At 45.9% G+C, this 12,044-nt stretch overlaps 2 non-coding genes across 2 annotated transcripts; both read left to right on the top strand.

Annotated features, from left to right (window-relative positions):
- The first annotated feature begins 6,395 nt into the window (after positions 1-6,395).
- LOC136573940 (U2 spliceosomal RNA) lies at positions 6,396-6,581 on the top strand. The gene has a single exon (XR_010786140.1). It is a non-coding gene; the product is annotated as a U2 spliceosomal RNA (small nuclear RNA).
- Positions 6,582-9,256: 2,675 nt separating this feature from the next.
- LOC136574103 (U2 spliceosomal RNA) lies at positions 9,257-9,447 on the top strand. The gene has a single exon (XR_010786232.1). It is a non-coding gene; the product is annotated as a U2 spliceosomal RNA (small nuclear RNA).
- Positions 9,448-12,044: the final 2,597 nt, after the last annotated feature.

The following is a 12,044-nucleotide window of genomic DNA, read 5'->3' as shown; positions in this document are numbered from 1 at the left end:
CTAGGTGGTTACAGACAGGGACATGTGAGTAACACGTTTAAACCACAATCGTAAAGAGAAACAACAATCCCGGAGCCCGCCCCCCCCCCCCTTTTTGTTTTATTTTCTCTTTCTCCCGTGTCATAGATACCTACCCTCCCTTACCACTCCCCCCCTTACCCTCCCCTCATTCCCCTGTTTGTAGACCTTATAAAATATCACAGACAAACATGATATAGTTCAACTCGAAATTGATTTATTAAGTTTCATTGTCAAAGTTAATTTTACATTGCTTTGAGATAAGGCAAAAGTTTCCCCCCCTCCATGAAACCAATAAAACCTATATTGAATAAAATAAAAATGATGCAGTTACCGGTAGTTCTGCAGCTTCTTGGTGGAAATAAAGACCATCTCCCGTCTCCCAGCTGCAGCAGAGACTGACTGAAATGGCTGCCAAGCCCGGTATTAATGCTTCTAAATTGATGACATCACAAAGGAGTGACATCATCAGCCTTCCAAACACCTGGCTCAATTGCATACAGTATGTATGTATGTATGTATGCATGTATGTGAGTCTATCTATCTATCTATCTATCTATCTATCTATCTATCTATCTATCTATCTATCTATCTTTATTAATTATGTAGAATATAGATATGGATTATTTCTAAATTACAGATTTTGTAGATATAGATTAAAGATAGATTTAAGATTGTTTGTGTGTGTATGTGTGTGTGTATATAAGTGTGTGTGTGTGTATATATATATATATATATATATATATATATATATATATAGTGTGTGTATATATATATAATGTATATATGTAAAAAAAATATAAAATCTGTAGTTATGTATGTATGTATGTATGTATGTATGTATGTATGGCGGGAAAAAAAGGCCTGCTGTATGTTTTTAAGTTCTTCGGATGACCATGCCGCTCTAATATTCTCCTTACTAGGGTCTACTAATGCTGGCCCAGGGGAAGGCAATAAAGCCCTATGGGGCCGAAGCCAATTTCCCTTATTTTAGGTAAAAAGTTTCCATCCGTCCCTACTCGAAATGCGGCTGGCCGAAGAGATCCCTCCAACCGACCGGCCGACGCACCTTCAGAGACAAACTAGTGCTTGCTTCTAGTGTCATCGCCGGCTTAACCCTCGTTTGTAGGGAGCTGACGAGTCCTGCAGCAGCAGGCTCTGCAAGCCTAGGATGCGTGAGCTCGGTGCAAGAGGAAGGACTGAGGGTGTGAGGCTGGGCGCGGTTGAGAAGGCGTGGGGCGGGGCTATGTAAAGTTTTACAAGCTCTCCCCGCTGCCTGGGTGCATTGTGGGTGCGCCCAGAGTGCTGGCTGAGCGTGTTGCCTCAAGCCTTAGAAGTGGAGTTGGGCGGACCGGGCTACAGGTGAAACCCATTTCGGGTTATCGCTTCTCGGCCTTTTGGCTAAGATCAAGTGTAAAGCTTGGTCTGAGCTGTGGGCCGTGGGTGTGCTGGGGTTCACCCAGTGAGAAGGATCACTTTATCTGTGGTGTTACACCGACAGTTACCTTGCAGGATGTACGGCATCAAGAACACGATCCGGTTTGAGGTGGAGTCCAAGAGCAGCCTAAAGAACAACCTGGTTTACATCGTCCGGGACGTACTGTTGGAAAAAGGTGATGTACCTGTGGAGGAGATTTATAGTGTCCAGGACTTTCCCCGTCAGGGGCAATATGATGTCACTTTTTGTGATGAAGGGGCATGCCTAAACGTGTTTGAATGGCTGCGAACCCAGAGAGACACTGAGCTCCTTAACGGGGTTAAAATAACCCCCCTGTTTGGCTTGCAGGAGAGGCTGGTGACAGTGCACGTGTTTAACCCTTACACGGATGTGGGCCTCCTTTTCAGTTTCCTTGAGCAGTATTGCGACCACGTACGAGGTGGTGAAAAACAGAAGAATATCCTAGGAATATTTAACTGTAAATATAAATTCATGGTGAGACTGAAGAGGAACCCAAGTCGTATCGGGGGAGTGATGCACCCCCCTGCCAATTTTTCCATTGCTGGCTACCGTGGCTACTTACATTATGCGGGACAGCCGACCTATTGCCGGAATTGCGAGCAGTTTGGTCACATTAAAGCGGACTGTACCAAAGGCCTTGTGTGCAGAAACTGCAAGGGTGTTGGGCACCATGCTGGCGACTGCCCTAAGCCAAAGAGGTGCGATCTTTGTGGGTCGTCTGAGCACGTGGTGAAAGATTGCCCGGCGAACGGTGGTTTTGGTGGCTGGCGGCGACCCCCTGAGGAGGGAGCAGCAGCCAGCAAGGCGAGCACGTCTGCAGGTGCGGCTGCTGCAGAACCTCGGCCATCAGCTGCAGCTAATGAGGTGTCTGTCCAGCCTGAGCAGGGAACTGCTGAAAGTATTACACCTGTTGTTCCTGTGAGAGCCAAGGCAGTGAGAGCTGCAGCTGCGTCTGTGTCTGCGGCTGCTAAAGCAGGAAAAGAGGAGGAAATTAAGAGGAAAGTGGATACCCAAAAAGTACCTGAGACGCCGCATGTTGGGAGTGCTACTCCGGAAGAGCAGGTGGTTGGGGTTATCAGACAGTTGGAGGAGATCATCGAGGAAGTGGACAGCCCCATTAACCCCTCAGGGAACATTGAGGAATTTTCCTCCCCTGAGACAGTCCTGAGTAAGAGGGAGGGGGGAGGTGGAGGTGGTGGGCTGAATGACTCCAGTGAGGAGGAGTTTGTGGAGGTGGCTGGAAAGAACACAGCCAAAAAAAGAAGGTGCACAAAAAGGCTCATGGAGGTCAGTAACCCTTTCGAGACTTTGGCGCAAGACCTGGAGTGCTCAGGTGAGAGTGGCGAGGACTTATAAAATGAGCCACAAAGTGTCTATATAATCCTGTGTATTTAGTGGTTTAGCCACTTTAAGTGGAAGGCATATAAGTGTATGACATTTGTTAAAAGGTCTTTGCGTGAACTAAGACATTTTTCTGCAAAGGTATAACAATTATGGTTTTGAATATATGTTCCCAGAACGTGCGCGTTTTTAAATCAAAGGCCAGAAGGGCAGCAATTTTTAGGTTTTTGCATCAGAAGAATGCTGATTTATTTTGCTTGCAGGAGTGTGGTATAGACACTGATGTCAGCCCGTCAGAATGGCCTTATGGTGCTGCTGTGTGGTCTGGGAGTGCATATAACAAAAACGACGGAGTCGGTATACTTATTAACTCCAGAGAGTTGGCGCTACAGAGTAGCGAAATAATTGAGGCTGGAAGATGCATCTCCGCGGTGTTATTATATAGAGGTACACAATTCCGTGTTATTAATGTGTATGCACCTGCGGAGAAGCATGAGAGGAGCGCTCTATTTAACAAAATAAAGTTTTTCATGCAAGGAAGGACACCTACCGTCCTCATAGGGGACATGAATTGTGACCTCTCAAAAAAATCGTTTGACGTGTCTGCAAAATGTTTATTTGAACTATGCTCTGATTTTCACCTGAGGGATATCCAACAGGCGTGTGGCATATCCCCTCAGCTTAATACATACCATGCGGACAGGGGTGGAGTCCACTCCAAAATTGATTATTGTTTTTTATCAGAAGGTCTATCTGCCACAAGTTATGTTCAAGAGATGGCGCTATTCTCAGATCATGAGTGTCTGTTATGTGGGGTGGAGGTAGGGAACGGTGTTGTGTGGGGGAGGGGAGTCTGGAAGCTGAACCTCAAGCTTCTGGAGGGACAGGACATAAAAAAACAATATGAAAGTCTGTATAGGAGGTGGAGGGACAGAAAGGGGGACTTTGTAAATGTCTTAGATTGGTGGGATTGGGTAAAGGGGAAAACTAAAACCTTTTTCAAGTCGGCAGGATACAAAGTAGCCAGGGAAAGGAAGGCAGAGTACGTGAGGCTTGGCAACAAACTAAGCCTGTTGATAAAATTGCGCGATAACGGAAGAGATGTGCAAGAAGACATCTTGAGAACCAGAAGAGAGATAAATAATTATCTAGTGGAAAAAGGGAAGAGCATAATGTACCGCGCTAAATTAGACAAGATGCTGCATGATGAGACATGTTCGCGGTTCTTTTTTAAAAAAGTGTTTTCTAAAAAACCTACCTTCGAAGTAATAGAGAGAGATACAGGAGGGGAGGTGAGGGGGGAGGAGGTGTACGAAGAGGTAGCATCCTTCTATGAGGACTTATATAAGGTAAAATGGAGGGATGAAGTCCTGGAGGATGACGTGTTAACCACACTTGAAAACAAGTTAGGGGAGGCGGACCAAGTGTCCATCACACATGACATCACCGCTAAAGAAGTGTGGGAGGCGGTCCAGAGTATGGCCGCTAATAAAACGCCTGGTATGGATGGGTTACCGATTGAATATTATCGTATGCTGTGGAGTGTGATAGGGAAAGATGTGTGTGAAGTGTGCCAGTACATGTGGGTGAATGTGGATATGGCTGAAAGTATGCGAGGTGGAGTGGTTGTATTAATCCCCAAAAAGGGCAATCTGAAAAATTTAAAAAATTGGCGTCCGATTACGCTTCTTAATGCTGACTATAAAATTTATGCTAAAATCATTGCAAATCGGATGCGTGCGGTAGTGGAGAGCGTGGTGAGCGAGGACCAGTACTGTGCGGTGCCCGGTAGGAGGGTGCATGAGAGTCTGTGTCTGGTGCGGGATTGTCTGGGAGATTGTAAGGAGCGAAAGAAGAGTGTGTATGTGGTGAGCTTGGATTTTGAAAAAGCGTATGATAGGTTGTCGCATGGATTCTTGTTCCGAGTGTTGGTGTGCATGGGGTTCCCGGGTATGTTTGTAGAGCGAGTGAGGAGTCTGTATGAAAGGATTTATAGTAGTATGTTAGTGAATGGGAAGGTTGGAAGGAGAGTGAATGTGATGTCTGGTGTGCGTCAGGGGTGTCCGCTGTCGGCCGTGGTTTTCATCTGCGCCATGGAGCCGTTACTATGTCTAATAAGACAGGAGAAGATGGTGAGGGGGATCCACATCCCAGGTAGTGACGGCAGAGAGTTAAAGGTGTGTGCGTATATGGATGATGTGTGTGTGATGTGTGAGTCTGAGAGTGCAGTGAGGAGAGTGAAGCTGTTAGTGTCTGTGTTTTGTGGTGCGTCTGCGTTCCGTGTCAACTGGGATAAAAGTGAGTGCAAGGTGTTTGGTGAGACTGGAGTGGATGCAGATATAGGTTTAAATATTGTGTCCGGGCCAATTAAAATTCTAGGCATTAGGTTTAATAACAATTTACAGGGGGAAGAGAGCTGGGAGGAGGCAAGACAGAAGGTGGAGAACCGGTTAAATTTTTGGAAATTACGCAACCTGACTATGATAGGCAAAATCGTAATATTAAAGAGCGTAATTTTGCCCATTTTCTTATACGTGGCATTAGTTTTCCCTCCGGGATACATGGGTCAGAGGAGGCTGAACAGGGTCATGTTTCTGTTCTTCTGGGGGTCCAAAATGGAACGTCTGAGGAGGGAGGCAGTGTACAAGAGTTGGGAGAGAGGAGGGATGGGCTTTCCCAATTTAGAGACATACTTTGGATGCAACAGCGTAGTTTTCCTACTAAGCATGTTGCAAAAAACCACCAAAGGGGCGTGCATGATGAGGTATCTAGCAGGGAGATGGTTTGTACGTATGAAATGGTGCGTATACGACTTGAGGAAACCAGTTGCTTTCCAAATCCCTAAGTGGTATGAATGGACAGCATGTTTTGTGGCGAAGTTTGAGTTGGATGACTGTGAAGTGAATGTACTTAAGAATAAGCGAATGGTTAAACGAATGATTGAGAGTAAGGACGAGATGTCTGATATTAATTCTGTTAGCAGAGTGAATGTGGAGAGAGTGTGGAAGAAAGTGCGGATGGATGGGATGAGTAATAGGCAGAGTGAGATTGTATGGCAGAGTCTGCATGGCGTGTTACCGGTGCGAGAGTTTCAGCGTGTGAGAGGTTTGGTGAGGAGTGAGAGATGTCCGAGAGAGGGGTGCGGTGGATGTGAGAATGTGGTTCATTTATTTTGGAACTGCAGCCATGCACAAAATGTGCTGCGGAGACTTGGTCTGTTATGCAAAGAAATAACAGGAGTTAATTTCATGTCCTTTGAGTTAGTTATGTTTGGTTTGGGTGTGAGAGGCAGTGTGAGAGAGAGACTGTTGTGGCTGTTTATGGCGTGCGTGAAGGAAGTGTTGTGGGATGTAAGGAATGTGTATGTGTTCAAGAGGAAGGATGTAAGTGAGAGGGACAGCGTGCGAATGGTGTTGGGGAAATTATACTTTATTTATTTATGGGACAAAAGAAAGGATGGAGTCGATGCGGAAGGAATATGGAAGGTTAAAAAATGGATACAATTAGTTGATTTGTCATGATTTGTAATGTATTTATGTTGTATAATGTGATGGATTTATTATGTGGTGAATAAATAAAAACCTTTGGTTATAAAAAAAAAAAAAAAAAATCTGTTCTTATCAGTTTAATATCTGATACGTCCCCTATCTGGGGACCATATATTAAATGGATTTTTAGAACAGGGAGCTGGAAAAAGAGCTTGCTCTGTCCACTCCACGCATTGACCTGGTATTGCAGTACCTCCAGGACCGGTGCACCCCCTTTCCTACAACCGTTTCCAAAAGCAGAAAAACAACACCGACGAGCAAGAGGTGCAGCGCAGCTGTGGCGGCGGCTGCTGCTACCACCACCACCCAAGCACTTTGATTGACACTCAGCCCGTCTGCTCGCAACATTGTATCCACTGAGCAGCTGCGTCTGCCAGAGTGTGCACAGCACAGGTACAACTGGAAGCAAAACAACACACACACCAGTTCATATGGCAGCCGCACTCTATAGTTCGTACCTACCGCTGCGCTAATAGCCAAGTTGGAAACATCGGGCAGGCACAGCGTATCCTGGCAGCCTGCGTCTGTATGCTCCACGTATTCGGGTCATGGGTGTATGTGCAGGGGGCCCGGAGCCCTAGGGGGCCCATAAAGTCTCTCTTCCCCACATTGTAAACCAATGCTATCAATGAAGCTTTATAGTTTGGGGGCCCAGTTCCAGACTTTGTACTGGGGCCCCGCAGCTTCAAGTTACACCTCCGGATCAGGATAATGCTAGGCCATTCCAACCAGCCTGTGTGTGTGACCTGCAGTCGCTGGTAGTCGAAAAGCGGCCGGCCCCGGATGCGCGCTTCAGAGTGGACAGACAGCAGCGGACCCCCAATCACACAGGCCCAAGGCTTGCTATGTAGCACGGAATACCTCATTGGACTGCAGCACTCCACGCGGGCTGAGATACACGCTCCACGTGGGATGGGCAGTATTCGTCCATGAAGATCCAGGCCAACGTTTAGAGATGGAGCAACACTCGGGGAGCAAAGAACTCCAACGAACGGACGTCTACTTTACAAGGATGTATTGCTTTATTCAATGCATGGACACAGAAACAGTTCAACCGCTCGATTACAGACCGCAGTCAATACAGTAAAGAAAGAAATGTGTCTGTTTAATGTAAACTTGCATGGAGCTCGTTTGTCAGCCACTGACTGACTGAATGCTGAAACGTGGTCTAACGTTACATGCACCACCAGGGATAAGGCCTTGCCTATAAGCATTCCCCAGCTGGCAAAAACGGAACCTCCCTGCCTATTCCTCACCATGGAAGAACGGAACCTACCTTTTTTTTTTAAAAAAAGAAAGCCACAGCAGCAGCCAACTCGATTTTGGTAGGCCGCTGTCTCCCCCTTGTGTGCTGCATAAAAAATGCACTCCACTAAAAATAACATTGATCCACGAAATAGAGCGTAGGGAGAGAATGAGGCTTCAAGATGAGCCGTCAGGCTATGATAAATTGTATCACACCTGGGCGATATGGATAGATGCCCGGAGCTCACCCCTATTTACTAGGTGGTTACAGACAGGGACATGTGAGTAACACGTTTAAACCACAATCGTAAAGAGAAACAACAATCCCGGAGCCCGCCCCCCCCCCCTTTTTGTTTTATTTTCTCTTTCTCCCGTGTCATAGATACCTACCATCCCTTACCACTCCCCCCCTTACCCTCCCCTCATTCCCCTGTTTGTAGACCTTATAAAATATCACAGACAAACATGATATAGTTCAACTCGAAATTGATTTATTAAGTTTCATTGTCAAAGTTAATTTTACATTGCTTTGAGATAAGGCAAAAGTTTCCCCCCCTCCATGAAACCAATAAAACCTATATTGAATAAAATAAAAATGATGCAGTTACCGGTAGTTCTGCAGCTTCTTGGTGGAAATAAAGACCATCTCCCGTCTCCCAGCTGCAGCAGAGACTGACTGAAATGGCTGCCAAGCCCGGTATTAATGCTTCTAAATTGATGACATCACAAAGGAGTGACATCATCAGCCTTCCAAACACCTGGCTCAATTGCATACAGTATGTATGTATGTATGTATGCATGTATGTGAGTCTATCTATCTATCTATCTATCTATCTATCTATCTTTATTAATTATGTAGAATATAGATATGGATTATTTCTAAATTACAGATTTTGTAGATATAGATTAAAGATAGATTTAAGATTGTTTGTGTGTGTATGTGTGTGTGTATATAAGTGTGTGTGTGTGTATATATATATATATATATATATATATATATATATATATATATATATATAGTGTGTGTATATATATATAATGTATATATGTAAAAAAAATATAAAATCTGTAGTTATGTATGTATGTATGTATGTATGTATGTATGTATGTATGGCGGGAAAAAAAGGCCTGCTGTATGTTTTTAAGTTCTTCGGATGACCATGCCGCTCTAATATTCTCCTTACTAGGGTCTACTAATGCTGGCCCAGGGGAAGGCAATAAAGCCCTATGGGGCCGAAGCCAATTTCCCTTATTTTAGGTAAAAAGTTTCCATCCGTCCCTACTCGAAATGCGGCTGGCCGAAGAGATCCCTCCAACCGACCGGCCGACGCACCTTCAGAGACAAACTAGTGCTTGCTTCTAGTGTCATCGCCGGCTTAACCCTCGTTTGTAGGGAGCTGACGAGTCCTGCAGCAGCAGGCTCTGCAAGCCTAGGATGCGTGAGCTCGGTGCAAGAGGAAGGACTGAGGGTGTGAGGCTGGGCGCGGTTGAGAAGGCGTGGGGCGGGGCTATGTAAAGTTTTACAAGCTCTCCCCGCTGCCTGGGTGCATTGTGGGTGCGCCCAGAGTGCTGGCTGAGCGTGTTGCCTCAAGCCTTAGAAGTGGAGTTGGGCGGACCGGGCTACAGGTGAAACCCATTTCGGGTTATCGCTTCTCGGCCTTTTGGCTAAGATCAAGTGTAGTATCTGTTCTTATCAGTTTAATATCTGATACGTCCCCTATCTGGGGACCATATATTAAATGGATTTTTAGAACAGGGAGCTGGAAAAAGAGCTTGCTCTGTCCACTCCACGCATTGACCTGGTATTGCAGTACCTCCAGGACCGGTGCACCCCCTTTCCTACAACCGTTTCCAAAAGCAGAAAAACAACACCGACGAGCAAGAGGTGCAGCGCAGCTGTGGCGGCGGCTGCTGCTACCACCACCACCCAAGCACTTTGATTGACACTCAGCCCGTCTGCTCGCAACATTGTATCCACTGAGCAGCTGCGTCTGCCAGAGTGTGCACAGCACAGGTACAACTGGAAGCAAAACAACACACACACCAGTTCATATGGCAGCCGCACTCTATAGTTCGTACCTACCGCTGCGCTAATAGCCAAGTTGGAAACATCGGGCAGGCACAGCGTATCCTGGCAGCCTGCGTCTGTATGCTCCACGTATTCGGGTCATGGGTGTATGTGCAGGGGGCCCGGAGCCCTAGGGGGCCCATAAAGTCTCTCTTCCCCACATTGTAAACCAATGCTATCAATGAAGCTTTATAGTTTGGGGGCCCAGTTCCAGACTTTGTACTGGGGCCCCGCAGCTTCAAGTTACACCTCCGGATCAGGATAATGCTAGGCCATTCCAACCAGCCTGTGTGTGTGACCTGCAGTCGCTGGTAGTCGAAAAGCGGCCGGCCCCGGATGCGCGCTTCAGAGTGGACAGACAGCAGCGGACCCCCAATCACACAGGCCCAAGGCTTGCTATGTAGCACGGAATACCTCATTGGACTGCAGCACTCCACGCGGGCTGAGATACACGCTCCACGTGGGATGGGCAGTATTCGTCCATGAAGATCCAGGCCAACGTTTAGAGATGGAGCAACACTCGGGGAGCAAAGAACTCCAACGAACGGACGTCTACTTTACAAGGATGTATTGCTTTATTCAATGCATGGACACAGAAACAGTTCAACCGCTCGATTACAGACCGCAGTCAATACAGTAAAGAAAGAAATGTGTCTGTTTAATGTAAACTTGCATGGAGCTCGTTTGTCAGCCACTGACTGACTGAATGCTGAAACGTGGTCTAACGTTACATGCACCACCAGGGATAAGGCCTTGCCTATAAGCATTCCCCAGCTGGCAAAAACGGAACCTCCCTGCCTATTCCTCACCATGGAAGAACGGAACCTACCTTTTTTTTTTAAAAAAAGAAAGCCACAGCAGCAGCCAACTCGATTTTGGTAGGCCGCTGTCTCCCCCTTGTGTGCTGCATAAAAAATGCACTCCACTAAAAATAACATTGATCCACGAAATAGAGCGTAGGGAGAGAATGAGGCTTCAAGATGAGCCGTCAGGCTATGATAAATTGTATCACACCTGGGCGATATGGATAGATGCCCGGAGCTCACCCCTATTTACTAGGTGGTTACAGACAGGGACATGTGAGTAACACGTTTAAACCACAATCGTAAAGAGAAACAACAATCCCGGAGCCCGCCCCCCCCCCCTTTTTGTTTTATTTTCTCTTTCTCCCGTGTCATAGATACCTACCATCCCTTACCACTCCCCCCCTTACCCTCCCCTCATTCCCCTGTTTGTAGACCTTATAAAATATCACAGACAAACATGATATAGTTCAACTCGAAATTGATTTATTAAGTTTCATTGTCAAAGTTAATTTTACATTGCTTTGAGATAAGGCAAAAGTTTCCCCCCCTCCATGAAACCAATAAAACCTATATTGAATAAAATAAAAATGATGCAGTTACCGGTAGTTCTGCAGCTTCTTGGTGGAAATAAAGACCATCTCCCGTCTCCCAGCTGCAGCAGAGACTGACTGAAATGGCTGCCAAGCCCGGTATTAATGCTTCTAAATTGATGACATCACAAAGGAGTGACATCATCAGCCTTCCAAACACCTGGCTCAATTGCATACAGTATGTATGTATGTATGTATGCATGTATGTGAGTCTATCTATCTATCTATCTATCTATCTATCTATCTTTATTAATTATGTAGAATATAGATATGGATTATTTCTAAATTACAGATTTTGTAGATATAGATTAAAGATAGATTTAAGATTGTTTGTGTGTGTATGTGTGTGTGTATATAAGTGTGTGTGTGTGTGTGTATATATATATATATATATATATATATATATATATAGTGTGTGTATATATATATATAATGTATATATGTAAAAAAAATATAAAATCTGTAGTTATGTATGTATGTATGTATGTATGTATGTATGGCGGGAAAAAAAGGCCTGCTGTATGTTTTTAAGTTCTTCGGATGACCATGCCGCTCTAATATTCTCCTTACTAGGGTCTACTAATGCTGGCCCAGGGGAAGGCAATAAAGCCCTATGGGGCCGAAGCCAATTTCCCTTATTTTAGGTAAAAAGTTTCCATCCGTCCCTACTCGAAATGCGGCTGGCCGAAGAGATCCCTCCAACCGACCGGCCGACGCACCTTCAGAGACAAACTAGTGCTTGCTTCTAGTGTCATCGCCGGCTTAACCCTCGTTTGTAGGGAGCTGACGAGTCCTGCAGCAGCAGGCTCTGCAAGCCTAGGATGCGTGAGCTCGGTGCAAGAGGAAGGACTGAGGGTGTGAGGCTGGGCGCGGTTGAGAAGGCGTGGGGCGGGGCTATGTAAAGTTTTACAAGCTCTCCCCGCTGCCTGGGTGCATTGTGGGTGCGCCCAGAGTGCTGGCTGAGCGTGT

Source organism: Eleutherodactylus coqui, chromosome 7 (genome assembly GCF_035609145.1).
Source record: "Eleutherodactylus coqui strain aEleCoq1 chromosome 7, aEleCoq1.hap1, whole genome shotgun sequence".
In the NCBI taxonomy this organism is placed as follows: Eukaryota; Metazoa; Chordata; class Amphibia; order Anura; family Eleutherodactylidae; genus Eleutherodactylus; species Eleutherodactylus coqui.
This window is presented reverse-complemented; position numbering and strand designations above follow the sequence as displayed.